This window comes from Arachis ipaensis, chromosome B3, assembly GCF_059453495.1.
Source record: "Arachis ipaensis isolate K30076 ecotype BB chromosome B3, ASM5945349v1, whole genome shotgun sequence".
NCBI lineage: Eukaryota > Viridiplantae > Streptophyta > Magnoliopsida > Fabales > Fabaceae > Arachis > Arachis ipaensis.
Window position 1 is genome coordinate 81,456,368 of NC_142438.1, and position 17,270 is coordinate 81,473,637.

General features: G+C 37.7%; 1 non-coding gene across 1 annotated transcript; it reads left to right on the forward strand.

The window, feature by feature from the left end:
• Positions 1–3,858: 3,858 nt before the first annotated feature.
• Positions 3,859–3,965, forward strand: LOC148571322 (small nucleolar RNA R71). Its single transcript, XR_015908074.1, has one exon. It is a non-coding gene; the product is annotated as a small nucleolar RNA R71 (small nucleolar RNA).
• The last annotated feature ends 13,305 nt before the right edge of the window (positions 3,966–17,270 follow it).

The window sequence follows — 17,270 nt, forward strand, 5'->3', positions numbered from 1 at the left end:
AATCACGATTCCGCGTACCAAGTTTTTGGCGCCGTTGCCGGGGATTGTTCGAGTATGGACAACTGACGGTTCATCCTATTGCTCAGATTAGGTAATTTTCTTTTTATTTTCTTTTCAAAAATTTTTCAAAAATCTTTCAAAAATTTTTCTTTTATTTTTGAAAAAAAAATATTTTATTCAAAATTTTTAAAGAATGAATTCTAGTGTTTCATGAAGCATGTGAAGCCTGGCTGGCTGTAAAGCCATGTCTAAATTCTTTTGGATTGAGACTTCCAAACCATCAGCATAGAGGCAAGTTACTTCGATAAGTAATGAGCAATATATTCTCTTATGTTACATGCTGAAGCTTGGCTGGCCATTGGCCATGTCTAGTGTTTTGGACCGGAGCTTTCATTGAAAGCTTGGCTGGCTAGTGAGCCATGTCTAATTCCTGGACTGAAGCTTTAGACTAAGAATGCAAGATTCCTGGAATTCATGTTAAAAATTTTGGAATCCTTATTCTTTATTTTTCATATAATTTTCGAAAAAAATCCAAAAAAAATTAGAAAATCATAAAAATCAAAAACATTTTTTGTGTTTCTTGTTTGAGTCATGAGTCATATCATAAGTTTGGTGTCATTTGCATGTGCATCTTGCATTTGTCGAAAATTTCATGCATTCATAGTGTTCTTCATGATCTTCAAGTTGTTCTTGGTAAGTCTTCTTGTTTGATCTTGATGATTTTTTGTTTTGTGTTGTATGGTGTTTTTCATATGCATTCTTGAATTCTTAGTGCATAAGCATTAAAGAATTCTAAGTTTGGTGTCTTGCATGTTTTCTTTGCATTAAAAATTTTTCAAAATTGTGTCTATGATGTTCATCTTGACATTCAAAGTGTTCTTGGTGTTCATCTTGACATTCATAGCATTCTTGCATGCATTCATTGTTTTGATACATAACTTTCATGCATTGCATCATTTTTCCTGTTTTTCTCTCTCATCATAAAAATTTCAAAAAATCAAAAAAATATCTTTCCCATTTTCTCTCATCAAATTCGAAAATTTGGATTGACTTTTTCAAAAATTTTTAAAATCAAATTGTTTCTCATGAGTCAAATCAAATTTTCAATTTGAAAATCTTATCTTTTTCAAAATCTTTTTCAAAAATCAAATCTTTTTCAAAATTCTTAGTTATTTTCGAAAATTTCAAAAATATTTTTCAAAAATCTTTTTCTTATTTTTATATCAAATTTTCGAAAATAACATAATCAATTAATGTTTTGATTCAAAAATTTGAAGTTTGTTACTTGCTTGTTAAGAAAGATTCAAACTTTAAGTTCTAGAATCATATCTTGTGATTTCTTATGAATCAAGTCATTAATTGTGATTTTAAAAATCAAATCTTTTTTCAAAAACTAATTTCTATCATATCTTTTCAAAAATATCTTCTCATCTTATCTTTTTCAAAAAGTTGGTTTCAAAATATCTTTTCTAACCTCCTAACTTCTTATCTTTTCAAAATTTGTTTCAACTAACTAACTAACTTTTTGTTTGTTTCTTAACTTTTTCAAAACTACCTAACTAACTCTCTAATTTTCGAAAATATCTTCCCTCTTTTTCAAAAATTTCTTGTTAATTAACTAATTATTCTTATTTTTATTTTTGATTTTAAAAATTTTCGAAAAATACTAACATTTTTCGAAAACCATTTTCGAAAATCACTAACTCTTTTTCAAAAATATTTTTCGAAAATTCTCCCTCTCTCATCTCATTCTATTTATTTATTCATCTACTAACATCTCATCTCACATCTCTACCCTCCTCACAGTTGTGTTTCTTCCATTCCATTACATTCTTTATCTCCCTCTTTTCTTTCACTCACAAAGGAATCCCTATACTGTGGTATAAAGGATTTCTATTATTATTATTTTTCTGTGCCCTCTTCTTTGTCATATGAGCAGGAGCAAGGACAAGAACATTCTTGTGGAAGCAGATCCAGAACCTGAAAGGACTCTGAAAAGGAAACTAAGAGAAGCTAAAATACAACAATCCAGAGATAACCTTTCAGAAATTTTCGAACAGGAAGAGGAGATGGCAGCCGAAAATAATAATAATATAAGGAAGATGCTTGGTGACTTCACTGCACCTAATTCCAATTTACATGGAAGAAGCATCTCCATCCCTGCCATTGGAGCAAACAACTTTGAGCTGAAACCTCAATTAGTTTCTCTGATGCAGCAAAACTGCAAGTTTCATGGACTTCCATCTGAAGATCCTTTTCAGTTCTTAACTGAATTCTTGCAGATATGTGATACTGTTAAGACTAATGCAGTAGATCCTGAAGTCTACAGGCTCATGCTTTTCCCTTTTACTGTAAGAGACAGAGCTAGATTATGGTTGGATTCTCAACCCAAAGACAGCCTGAACTCTTGGGATAAGTTGGTCACGCCATGTACGCGTGCGTGTCGGTGTGGATTTCTCTAATCCGCGCGGATGCGCCAATCTTCGCGCGCCACTTCCAGCTGCCCAAACCCACGCGTGCGCGCGAGGTGCGCGTGCGCGCCCATGCTGAGATTCCCAAAATCCAAATCTTCATGTTCCTTCCACTTGTGCATTCTTTCTTTCTCTCTTCTAGGCCATTCTTGCCCTATAAATTCTGAAATCACTCAACAAACATGTCACGACATCGAATGGTAATAAAAGAGGATCAAAATATAGCAATTCTAAGGCAAAAGAAGCATGTTTTCCATCATGAAGCAATATTAGGAAGAGAACACAAAACCATGTAATTCTTGTGAATAAGTGTGAAAAATATTGACAAAACCCCTCAAATTCTACACAATATAAACCACAAAATTGGGGTTTATCAGTCTCCTCTTCATTCTTGTTTTCAGGCTTTTCTGCAACTCTTTTTTCTTGGTTGCTCTGGCTTGGGGTTGCTTCTTCTACAAATTTTCTGCTTCTAAGTGTGATGGCCTTGCATTCCCCTCTTGGGTTAGCCATGGTATCATTGGAAAAGGTATGTGTAGACATAGGAATTTTCTTGGATAGAATTCCTAATTGTGCTTCCAATTTTGAAATAGCTACGCCTTGATTCTTCAGATTTGATCTGTACTCTTCATGGTTGGCATCTATCCTCTTATCAGCTTGTGTTTGTCTCTCCAAAAGAGTGGAAATAGCTCCTGTCAGCTGTGATGACAGTTGTGCTATTGCAGCTTCTACTCTCTCAAAGTTGCTTTTGATCTCACTTGGTTGCATGGTTGAGGTTGATGTGTCTTGATGGTGGTTGTTGTGTATTTGTTGAGTAGAATGATATGATGTATTTTTTGCATTATGGTAGGATCTATTATTGCTTGATTGATGGTTGGGATTGTAATTGTGGTATTGATTGGCTTGGTATGGCTTGGTATGATCTTGATTGTGGCTTTGTTGGTTCCCCCACCCAAAATTTGGGTGGTTCTTCCAACCTCCGTTGTATGTCTTGGAGTTTGGATCATATGGTGGTCTAGAATTGTTCACATAGTTGGCTTGCTCCCATTCACATTCAACTTCTGGTGCATTTCCTTCCTGTTGGGGGGCTTGGGCTTGAATGGCTGAGACTTGATTACTCTCCATCTTCTTGGTCAAGGCTGCTAGTTGTGCAGTGATAAGTTTGTTTTGGGCCAGCAAGACATCCATTGAATTGAGCTTCATTACTCTTCTCTTTTGAGTTCTGTCTAAAGCATAGAAGTACTCATTCTCAGCAACAGTCTCTCTGACATCTATGGCTTCTTCAATGGTTTTCGTCTTGTTGTGTGAGCCTCCAGAAGAATGATCTACTACTTGCTTTGACTCATATGTCAGCCCTTCATAGAAGATGTGTAGTTGCACCCACTTATTGAACATATCCGGTGGGCATTTCCTTGTCAAATCTTTGAACCTCTCCCAGGCCTCATAAAGTGTTTCACCATCTTACTGTCTGAAAGTTTGCACCTCAGTACTTAGCCTGTTGACTCTCTGTGGATGGTAAAATCTTGCTAGAATTTTGTTTATAACATCATCCCATATGGTTAAGCTCTCCTTGGGGAATGCTTCCAACCACTTTGCTGCCTTATCTCTGAGTGAGAAAGGGAACAAAAGTAGCTTGTAGGTGTCAGGGTGTACACCATTGGACTTTACAGTGTCACAAATCCTCAAGAATGTAGTGAGATGTTAGTTTGGGTCCTCCTAGGCTCCTCCTCCATATGAACCGTTATTCTGGACAAGTGTGATGAGTTGAGGTTTCAACTCAAAGTTGTTATCATGGATTGTTGGTTTGAGGATGCTACTGCCACAGTTTCCTAGATTTAGGTTGATATAGGAGCCTAAGACTCTCCTCTCTTGCCCATCATGATTTCCAGCATCTCCCCCAACATTGTCTTGCACTTCATCATCCGTGGTGGTTCTCGGATCTTCCTCTACTGGTTCCTCTCCAACTATGCCTTTGCCTCTTGCTTCCCTCCTTAATCTAAGAAAGGTCTTCTCAGTTTCACTATCAAAAGAGGATGAAGTTTTTCCCCTTCTACCTGTCATACATTCAACAAACAGCAAGTAGAGGACAAGTGAAGAATCACTATAGTTAAGATTAGTGGTTAACTTGGTTAATGCAATTAATCAAACAGTTAGAAGAATGGAAATATGAATAATGAATAACTAAAATAATCAAAGTAAAAACAAAGAAAATAGAGTGGACAGAAAAATAAAGAGCTAAAAAGAAAATAACAAGGTAATAAAAAATGCTTAATCTAGCTCTCCAATCAATTTAATCATTGTCAAATTCAAACCAATCCCCGGCAACGGTGCCATAAAACTTGATGAGCCAAATTCACTCCCCATATAAAAATGGTGAATCCGTTCTTTTGGCAAGCGCACCAAAATTATCGTCAAGTAATAACCCATAGTGGAGTGGGATCGTATCCACAGAGATTGGTAGATTTGAGCAATTTTAATCAATTGGTGAATTAGTCAAGCTAAGTAGAATAGATTATAATTGCAGAATTGTAAATGTGCAGAAATATAAATGACTTAAAAGTAAAGGAAAGCAGTAAATGACAGAATTGGAAATGGCAAGAAGGTAAAGAGCAGAAACTTAAATGACTTAATTGTAAATGGGAATGGGGAATTGCAGAATGTAAAGAAAGCTATAAAGAAAGTGAAAGATAAGAATAAGGAAATTGATTGAGATCAGGAGATGTTGTCTCTTTGGATTAAATCCAGCTCATATCCTCTTCAATCATGCAACTCATTGACTTCTTGGCAATCATGATTGATTGAGCCCAAATTCCTTGGTGACTCAATCTCTCATATCTTGATCAATAGCTAATTCCTTAGTCTAATTGCTCATGAAGAGAGATATGCTTGGTCCCTGATTATACCACACATCATCATAGGTCCAAGTAGAGGGAGGATTTTATGTCACCATATCCAAACACCAAAACCCAGATCCTACTCAAGTGTGAGAAGGAATTTCTAGCATGATTTCATGTTTCCTTTTCCAAGGTTCCCATGAAACCCATTTTGCATTCAACCCCTTTTCCAAGGTAATTGATGTAACAACCCCGGTTTTCGAGTACGCGAGATCTTTTCTGAAAGTACGGAGAACTCCGGAAGATCAGTAAGGGAAAAACCTTTGATATAACCTCAAGTATCTCAATCCTCATTGTCATTATGTTATCTTTAAGTTAGAACCTTTTCCGAGACAAGCTCGATAACGCGGTCGCGAAGAACCTAGTTTTTGAACCGTATCGGTTAGGAGTTTTGATTCGGTTTTTCGTAAATAGTCTCAGTTTGACAAACCGGACTCGATTTATGAGAGAAGAGAGATAATAGGGTGATATTATCATTATATTATTATTAGAAGCTTCTTGAATGATATTATAAGGTTACCTGGTCAGTTTTAGTTAAAAATAGAAAAATCGGTTTAACCGGGTTCACAGTTTACTGGTGCAACTTAGCACCAGCACTCTCTGATGACTTTAGTAATGCTAAGGCCTCATTATACATGTCTTATTATCATAATAAATATATTACTATTGTCATTTATGCTAGTAGCTCAGAAAATAATTTTTAGAGATGTTTTCAGAAGTGTTCCGATACATCTAGTTTTAGTAGCTATACACCTGAGATATTTTAATATTATTTTAATCCACCTCCAAGCCAACCAATCACAACTCACCCTACACCCCCAAAACCCCCAAAGCTGGCTCATTTTCACTTTGTGGCCGAAAATAGGTAGAGAGAAAAAGAGAGAAAAGTTCTTAGTTCCAAATCTTCAAAGCTTGATTTCTGCTGAACTAAAACTCAAATCAAAATTCCAATCCGACCAAAATGATCCTCTCTTCTTTCTCTACATGATCATATCACTTATCAAGGCTGGAATCAAGGTGAGTTAGCTGCACCATCTCTCTTTTGATTCGGTTTCAAGGAAACATGTTTAAACATGTGTTTTCTTGATGTTCTACCTTAGGAATCATGCTTAACTTGACTTGAGGGCCAAGAAACGTGACTTTCCAGCAAGTCTAAGATTATAAATCACTTCCTAACATGCTGAGGGTTTTTGAATTTAAAGTTGATCTTGATGTGATTTAGGAGGAAAAAGTGCTAAAGGACCACCTGAAAGTCTACCTGAATTAGGAGCAGCAAAACCAGGTAGGGTGTCACGAAATTAATCTTGATTATTTATGTTTGAGTTGTGTGAATGTTGTATAAATTGGCTGTGCTAAAAATTGGTTGCATATATGATTGATTCTTGGTGAAAATTTGGTGAAATTTTGATGAAATTTGATGAAATTCAAGCTTTAAAGTTCATGTTCTTGGAACAGCTGGAAAAACGAAACCCTAAGCTTAAATTGAGGTTCAATTTGTGTTGAAATCATGTAGAAAAGATGGGGTTTTATTGGCTGCTAATTTATTATGAATTATAGTAAAAATCGGTTGCTGAAAAGACTGAAAAACGGGTAAAAATAGAGAAAGAATCTGAAGAATTTATGAAGAACATGAAGAACACTTTGAGTGTGATGAAGAACAATGAAGAACAGGCTTTAGATCCTTAAAAGGGCAAGGAAGTAAAAATTTTGGTGTTTAAGGGGTTATTTAGTAATTTCTGAAAGTTATGGTGGTTAAAGTAGAAATATTAAAAGTTACGGGTGGTAAAAAGTTAATTTTAGAGGTTAAAAGTAAAAGGTAAGTTAATTTTCGAAAATTAATGATAAAATAATAAATAATAGTAAAATATTAAATAATAATATTTAATTAAAAATAATATTTTAATAAAAATAATAAAATAATACGAAAAAGACAGTTTTCTGTAAAAGTTTTAGAAAGACAACTTTAAGTGCAGAATCTCATAATTACCTTCGTAAAACAATTAGGGAGTGATAAGAACATTTTAGTGAGGCAAAGATAAAAGAAAGATAAAAAGATAAAGAAAAGATAAAAATCGAAGAAAAAGTCTGTAAAGTTTTAATGACAGAAAACCAGACAGAGACTAGTGAACGAACTAGGGCAACTTAGTTAGTACTTGACTTGTGACTAGGGTTAGATATTGTATGAAAAGTAAAACTGTTTCAGTATAGACTTAATGAACTTATACTTAGGACATGCTAACTATTCATACCGAAGAGATATTTTTGCTTGAGGTTAATTGTTGCTTGAGGCAACCCAAGAGATATTGTTTGCTTATTTTTTGCTTAATGCAACCCAAGAGATAATATTTATTATCTGTTGCTTAAAGCAACCCAAGAGTTTCTGTAGGGAAACTAGGATACCTACAGCAATTTTCTGTTCCCAAGAGTATATTTCCTGCGAGTAGTAAGCAGAGGCTGTCTCAATAGAGCTGCTAATAATTATATGCGCATTTATTTGAACGGAAGATCGTATCCGGGAAATCGTGAACTCGTGACCGGATAAATGTCGGGAATGCAGGTGCTAACCGACACATGAGCTCATGGCCTGTACTAGGGCTAGACATGCATCATTCTTGTCTGTGCATCATTCTTTGTTGCTTTCCTTCTTGTGTGTGAACTATTTCTTTATGTTTGTCTGCTTGAGTGTTATGTCTGTGCTCTATTTCCTTGTGTTCTTCTGTTTGTGTTCTGTTTTCTGTCTTTCCTATCTAGTTTTAACTACTGTTTACTACTTTACTGTATTCTAATATCCATCTGCTAATCGGAATCGAATAAATGAATGTAACTAATAACCCTGACCCTACTAAGAACTCCCCAGTTCTTACCCTTTCTCTCCCTTCCTCCCCCTCAGATGGAGACGGGCGTGATCTTCTATGAGTTCGTGGACCCTTACGTCTACGAGGATCCGGTACATCACAGTTACTTCATTATGGGTTTAGAGCCTCGTATTAGACGATATGCATTACCTAATCAAGCTTTTCAAGATCCTCTGTCTAGCCCGCATTTTGACCCCGATGCTCCTTACGACTTTCCCATATCCTGGTTACATCCTGACGCACCTGGGCATCCTTTTCCTGATAATCCCGGACACCCTATACCAGCTCAACCTTTGAATGAGGCAGTACCTGAGCCTATCATTCCTGATGAGCCTCAGTTATCTAGTGACTACGTACCTGTGATACCACCAGAGTGGGATTTTCCCGCTGAGCCGATCCCCGACTTTCCACAGCCTGATGAGCTGGTACTACCGGACGGTGGGACAGCTCCTATATACGCGAACGGACCTGTGCTCGCGAATGGTTTTGTACATAGTGACAGCAGTGTTTCTGGTGGATCTGAGGGTATAACTGTAGCTGCAGACGATGAGGAGGAGGAGGATCCTGAGATAGAGATAGAGCAGGATGAGGAGATGGACGAGCCTCACGGCGATTCTCCGAACGGCCACGTGTAGATATAGTTTGACTGTGGAAGGGGCATTCTTTTGATGACACTCTAGTCTGACATTATCTGATAGTTAGTCTCTCACTTGTGTTAGTACACCCGAGAGCTAGGAGCTATATAGTGGTTAGGCTAGCCTGGGTGCCAGTTTAGCGGCTTTTTGTATGGGCCAGGCCCTGGGAGTTTCGTGTATATATTAGCTGCGTAGGATGACGAGGATGTAAACTGACTTGATCTTGTGTAAACGCTACATGTTTTGTTATAGTGTACATGATGTATATTATTAGTTGTGTTTCTTTCTTTATTTATGCTTCCTTTCTACTTCTCTCAATGTATGCCTATTTATTTTACCTTGTTATCCGCAACGATATATTAAAAAAAAAAGTTACTCGTAAAATTGGGAACGTTCTAACAAGGCACATGCTTATATGTTAAATAATAGATAATAGTTAGGAAGGACAAGTTAGTAACACTTAGCTTCTTGTATGACCATGGCATACTGGGAGTTGGGTCGTTACAATTTGGTATCAGAGCAGTTCGTTCCCAATAGAGCCTGGGGAGTGGACTGACTATGCTTCATTGCATACTCTGTTGTGTGTCTCATGCTTATAGGATATCTATGTGATATGTGTTGCATGATTGTCTCTGTGTTTTCGTTCTGGGAATGTTCACACTTGACTTGAAGTGTTAAGACTGATCACCTTAATAATGATTGTTTGGTGTGAACGGGACCACGATGGGTTCACGGAGACGAGGCGTACGGGAAGGAATTCCTAATGTTAACTACGAGAGGGAATAGGAGACGTTTATGACTACCATGAACGTTGTGGCTGAGGCAGTGCGTGAGGCTGCAGTAGCAGCGGCTAGGGTTGTTGATCGTCTTGGAGTGAGAAACGGGAATGAGAATGAGCATGGGGAAGATAGTGGAAATGATGAGAATAACTTGGGGCATCTCGAAAGACCTATGACCTTTGCGACTTTTTTGAAGGTTAAACCACCTAAGTTTAAAGGTATACTTTTTGCGACTGATGCTGACAACTGGTTTCGAGCTATCGAATGATCACTGCGAGCGCAGCATGTTCCGGAAGGCCAACACGTGGAGTTTGCTACTTATATGCTGGAAGGAGAAGCTGAGCATTGGTGGCAGGAGATACAGCGACTGTTGCAACAAGATGAAGGCAATATTCCTTGGAATACTTTTAAGGATGAATTTTATAAGAAGTATTTTCCGAGGGCAGCTCGTGACGCTAAGAAGATGGAACTTATGCAGCTGAAACAGGGTAACACAACTGTTGCAGAATATGCCCGTAAGTTTGATGACATGTGCCGTTTCTCCAAGATCTGCCAAGGGAATCCTACTGATTTTGAAGAATGGAAGTGTTTGAAGTTCGAAGGGGGCCTTCGTGAGGATCTGATGAGTTCAGTAGTTCCATTGGAGATACGAAATTTTGCTGAGTTGGTTAATAAGTGTAAGTTAGTGGAAGAATGTGCTAAGAAGGTAAGTGCCTCTAAAGCAAGTCGTCAAGGATTTCCACCAAGGAACTACAATAGTTATCACTGGCAACCACGTAGGACAAACTCCAAGACACCTGGTGTGCCACAGCAAAAGAATCCACAAGCTGGTAACGTTCCTGCTCGCCCTACGGGTGGAAACGGAGGTAGACCAAGGCAGGATAATGGTAAATGACCCCAACAGGCACAGGTGAATACAGCATGTAGGCAGTGTAGGAAAGATCATGGTAATAGACCCTGCTTGTTTGGGACATCCAAGTGTTATATTTGTAATGAACCAGGACATATGGCTAAGAATTGCGCGAAGAGGTTTACTCGGAATCCAGCGCGAACCCAGCAACAAGGTCGAGTGTTTGTCATGACCGCTAATGATGCTATGCAATTAGACGCCCTGATCCAAGGTCAGTGTTACATCAAGAATCGATTCCTAACTGTACTGTATGACTCGGGTGCATCACATTCCTTTGTTTCTTTAACTGTTGCTCATGAGTTGGGACTAGATTTCTCTGAGTTGAACTTTGATCTGATTGTCCATACACCTGCATCCCAAAATGCTTTGACTAGTTTAGTGTGCCTGCAAGTACCATTCACTATTAGGAACAGAACTTTTATACATGATCTAATCTAGTAGCCTCTATGTGGTTTAGAAGTTATTCTAGGGTTATATTGGTTATCTAAGTATCATGTTTTCCTTGATTGCTATGAAAGAACTGCTGTTATTCCTTCTGATAGTTTAGATATTAAACCATTTCTGTCTCATACTTTATATCTGAATTCTGTAAGAGTTACATTAGACGAGAGTGATTGTGAGGGGTACGTTCTGTTAGCGGCTAGCTCGAATAATAGTGAACTAAGCTTAGAATGAATCCGAGTGGTGAAGGAATTTCCTGATGTTTTCCCAGACGACATACCTGAGTTTCCTCCTCAGCGAGAGATAGAATTCCGCATTGAACTTGTACCTGGAACCGGAGCAATTTCCATAGCACCGTACCGGATGTCACCACTGAAACTTACAGAGTTGAAGAAGCAATTGGATGAGCTACTTGGAAAGAAATTTATTTATCCCAGTGCATTACCTTGGGGAGCTCCGGTGTTGCTAGTAAAGAAGAAGGATGGTGGAATGAGACTTTGCGTAGATTACCGACAGCTAAATAAAGTCATTATCAAGAACAGATATCCACTTCCACGAATAGATGATTTGATGGATCAGTTAAAAGGTGCAACTGTGTTCTCGAAGATTGATTTGCAATTGGGCTATCACCAGATTCGAGTGAAAGAGTCAGATATACCGAAGACTGCATTTAGAACTCGATATGGTCACTATGAGTATACAGTTATGTCGTTTGGACTAAATAATGCTCCTGCGATTTTCATGGATTACATGAATCGTATTTTCCGTCCGTACCTTTATCAGTTCGTAGTAGTTTTTATAGACGATATTCTCATCTATTCGAAGACAGAAAGAGAGCATGAAGAGTATCTAAGGACTGTATTACAGATACTAAGGACTCAGAAGTTATATGCTAAACTATCAAAGTGCGAGTTCTGGACAGAGAAGGTGGAATTTTTGGGACATGTTATATCACAGGGAAGAATTTCAGTGCATCCTTAAAAAATTGAAGCAGTAGTGCAATGGGAACCACCTACGACCGTTACAGAAGTTCAGAGTTTTCTCGGACTTGCTGGATATTACCGGAGGTTTCTTAAAGGGATTTCACAGATAGCCTTACCTTTGACTTACCTTACACGAAAGGAAGTTCCGTTTGTTTGGACGACTAAGTGTGATAGAAGTTTCAAGATGCTTAAGGAAAAGTTAACAACTACAACTGTATTAGTACTACCCAACCCGTAGAAACCTTTTGAAGTATACTGTGACGCCTCTCATAAAGGACTTAGATGTGTGCTGATGCAAGACAAAAATGTGGTGGCTTATGCTTCCCGGCAGCTGAGACCTCATGAACGAAATTATCCGACGCATGACTTGGAGTTGGCTGCAGTAGTGTTTGCTCTGAAGATCTGGAGACACTATTTGTATGGCGCTCAACTAGAAGTTTTCTATGACCACAAAGGTTTAAAGTATATCTTTGACAAGAAGGATCTTAATATGCGACAATGAAGGTGGATGGAGTTCCTAAAGGACTATGATTTTAAGTTAAGTTATCACCCAGGAAAAGCGAACGTGGTGGCAGACGCATTGAGCAGGAAGAATTCGAGTATCTCTTGGATGATGATAAAGGAAGAAAAGTTACTCGCGGAATTTGAGGACCTTAAGTTGGCTATGACTGAGACGTCAAGTGGAGTCCGTTTGGCCCAATTACATATAACACCAGATTTTAAGATTAGGATTCAGCAAGCACAAGCACAGGACTCAGAAATGATGACGATGCTGAGATGGATGAAAGTAGAGGAACCAAAAGCTGTAAGACTAGATCGTAGCAGTCTTTGGAGATACAATAACAGAATTTGTCTGCCTAGCTCTGAAGATTTGCAGCAAAGGATTCTTGCAGAAGCTCATCAAAGTAGATTTTCTATGCATCCTGGAGTAACAAAGATGTATCAGGATTTGAAACAAATGTTCTGATGGTCGGGCTTGAAGAAAGAGGTAGCTGATTATGTCTCAAAATGTTTAACTTGCCAGAAGGTGAAGGTGGAACACCAGAAACCATCAGGAACCTTGCAACCCTTAGAAATACCACAATGGAAATGGGAGCAGATCACTATGGATTTTGTCACGGGATTGCCAAGGACCTCAACAGGACACGGTGCCATTTGGGTAATTATGGACAGGTTGACAAAATCAGCACACTTCCTTCCGATTCGAGTTGACAATACATTAGAAAGGCTGGCACGGATATATATTCAAGAAATCGTACGATTGCACGGAATACCTTTGTCAATTGTTTCAGATCAAGATCCGAGGTTTACTTCCAGATTCTGGAGAGCTTTCCAGAAATCTTTAGGAACAGAATTGCATATGAGTACAGCATACCATCCTCAGACAGATGGACAATCAGAGCGGACAATCCAGACATTGGAAGACATGCTAAGATCTTGTGTGATGGATAACCAAGGTAGTTGGGATAGGTATTTGCCATTGGTCGAGTTCGTCTACAACAACAGTTACCAACAAAGTATTAGGATGGCACCATATGAAGCTCTCTACAGAAGAAGATGTCAGACACCATTGTGTTGGAATGACGACGAAGAAGCTAGTGTCTTAGGTCCAGACATAGTGCAAGAAACTACTGAGAAGATAAAGGGGATCCGCCAGAAGATCCAGACAGCACAGAGCCGTCAAAAGAGCTATGCTGATAATAGATGTAGACCCTTAGAGTTTAGTGAGGGAGACCATGTCTTTCTTAAAGTAACCCCGACTACTGGAATAGGTAGAGCCCTTAAGACTAAAAAGCTTAACCCTCGATACATAGGACCTTTCCAAATACTTAAAAGAGTCGGTCTAGTAGCTTATCAAGTAGCCCTTCCTCCATATCTGTCAAACCTTCATAATGTTTTTCATGTCTCGCAACTTAAGAAATATATTTCTGACGAGAGTCACATTTTACAACCAGAGATAGTACAGTTACGAAACGATTTGACATATCAACCGTCACCAGTTCGGATCGTAAAAAGAAGTGATAAGCACCTAAGAGACAAAACTGTTCGCTTGGTCAAAGTAGCTTGGGGACAAAGAGGAGAAGAAGAGCACACCTGGGAACTGGAAGATAAGATGAAAGCTAATTACCCGTTTCTATTCTCAGGTAACTGAAATTTTGAGGGCAAAATTTTCTTTTAAGAGGGTAGAATGTAACAACCCCGGTTTTCGAGTACGCGAGATCTTTTCCGAAAGTACAGAGAACTCCGGAAAATCAGTAAGGGGAAAACCTTTGATATATCATCGAGTATCTCAATCCTCATTGTCATTATGTTATCTTTAAGTTAGAACCTTTTCTGAGACAAGCTCGATAACTCGGTCGTGAAGAACCTAGTTTTTGAACCGTATCGGTTAGGAGTTTTGATTCGGTTTTTCGTAAATAGTCTCAGTTTGACAAACCGGACTCGATTTATGAGAGAAGAGAGATAATAGGATTATATTATAATTATATTAGTATTAGAAGCTTCTTGAATGATATTATAAGGTTACCTGGTCAGTTTTAGTTAAAAATAGAAAATCGGTTTAACCGGGTTCACAGTTTACTGGTGCAGCTTAGCACCAGCACTCTCTGATGACTTTAGCAATGCTAAGGCCTCATTATACATGTCTTATTCTCATAATAAATATGTTACTAGTGTCATTTATGCTAGTAGCTCAAAAAATAATTTTTAGAGATGTTTTCACAAGTGTTCCGATACATCTAGTTTTAGTAGTTATACACCTGAGATATTTTAATATTATTTTAATCCACCTCCAAGCCAACCAATCACAACTCACCCTACACCCCCAAAACCCCCAAGGCTGGCTCATTTTCACTTTGTGGCCGAAAATAGGTAGAGAGAAAAAAAGAGAAAAGTTCTTAGTTCCAAATCTTCAAACTTGATTTTTGCTGAACTAAAACTCAAATCAAAATTCCAATCCGACCAAAAAGATCATCTCTTCTTTCTCTAAATGATCATATGACTTATCAAGGCTGGAATCAAGGTGAGTTGGCTGCACCATCTCTCTTTTGATTCGGTTTCAAGGAAACATGTTTAAACATGTGTTTTCTTGATGTTCTACCTTAGGAATCTTGCTTAACTTGACTTGAGGGCCAAGAAACGTGACTTTCTAGCAAGTATAAGGTTAGAAATCACTTCCTAACATGCTGAGGGAGATTTGGTTAGTTGAAGGTTTTTGGATTTAAAGTTGTTCATGATGTGATTTAGGAGGAAAAGTGCTAAAGGACCACCTGAAAGTCTACCTGAATTAGGAGCAGCAAAACCAGGTAGGGTATCACGAAATTAATCTTGATTATTTGTGTTTGAGTTGTGTGAATATTGTATAAATTGGCTGTGCTAAAAATTGATTGCATATATGATTGATTCTTGGTGAAAATTTGGTGAAATTTTGATGAAATTTGATAAAATTCAAGCTTTAAAGTTCATGTTCTTGGGGCAGCTGGAAAAACGAAACCCTAAGCTTAAATTGAGGCTCAATTTGTGTTGAAATCATGTAGAAAAGATGGGGTTTTAGTGGCTGCTAATTTATTATGAATTATAGTAAAAATCGGTTACTGAAAAGACTGAAAAATGGGTTAAAACAGAGAAAGAATCTGAAGAATTTATGAAGAACATGAAGAACACTTTGAGTGTGATGAAGAACAATGAAGAACAGGCTTTAGATCCTTAAAAGGGCAAGAAAGTAAAAATTTTGGTGTTTAAGGGGTTATTTAGTAATTTCTGAAAGTTAGGGTGGTTAAAGTAGAAATATTAAAAGTTACGGGTGGTAAAAAGTGAATTTTAAAGGTTAAAAGTAAAAGGTAAGTTAATTTTCGAAAATTAATGATAAAATAATAAATAATAATAAAATATTAAATAATAATATTTAATTAAAAATAATATTTTAATAAAAATAATAAAATAATACGGAAAAGACAGTTTTTTTGTAAAAGCTTTAGAAAGACAACTTTAAGTGCAGAATCTCATAATTACCTTCATAAAACACTTTGGGAGTGGTAAGAAAATTTTAGTGAGGCAAAGATAAAATAAAGATAAAAAGATAAAGAAAAGATAAAAATCGAGGAAAAAGTCTGTAAAATTTTAATGACAGAAAAACAGACAGAGACTAGTGAACGAACTAGGGCAACTTAGTTAGTACTTGAGTTGCGACTAGGGTTAGGTATTATATGAAAAGTTAAACTGTTTCAGTATAGACTTAATGAACCTATACTTGGGACATGCTAACTATTCATACCGAAATTTACATAAGCTTTAAATACACAAGTTAAATAGAGAAATCAGAGCAGGGTAAAGAGACTAAGAGCAGAAGGCTTATTGAAAGGTTAATTGTTGCTTGAGGCAACCCAAGAGATATTGTTTGCTTATTCGTTGCTTAATGCAACCCAAGAGATAATATTTATTATCTGTTGCTTAAGGGAACCCAAGAGTTTCTGTAGGGAAACTAGGATACCTACAACAATTTTTCGTTCCCAAGAGTATATTTCCTACGAGTAGAAAGCAAAGGATGTCTCAATAGAGCTGCTAATAATTATATGCGCATTTATTTGAACAGAAGATCGTATCCGGGAAATCGTGAACTCGTGACCGGATAAATGTCGGGAATGCAGGTGCTAACCGACACATGAGCTCATGGCCTGTACTAGGGCTAGACATGCATCATTCTTGTCTGTGCATCATTCTTTGTTGCTTTCCTTCTTTTGTGTGAACTATTTCTTTATGTTTGTCTGCTTGAGTGTTATGTCTGTGCTCTATTTCCTTGTGTTCTTCTGTTTGTGTTCTGTTTTCTGTCTTTCCTATCTATTTTTAACTACTGTTTACTACTTTACTGTATTCTAATATCCATTTGCTAATCGGAATCGAATAAATGAATGTAACTAATAACCCCGACCCTACTAAGAACTCCCCAGTTCTTACCCCTTCTCTCCCTTCCTCACCCTCAGATGGAAACAGGTGTGATCTTCTATGAGTTCAAGGACCCTTACGTCTACGAGGATCCGGTACATCACAGTTACGTCATTATGGGTTTAGAGCCTCGTATTAGACGATATGCGTTACCTAATCAAGCTTTTCAACATCCTCTGTCTAGCCCGCATTTTGACCCCGATGCTCCTTACGACTTTCCCATATCCTGGTTACATCCTGACGCACCTGGACATCCTTTTCTTGATAATCCCAGACACCCTATACCAACTCAACCTTTGAATGAGGTGGTACCTGAGCCTATCATTCCTGATGAGCCCGAGTTAGCTGGTGACTACGTACCTGT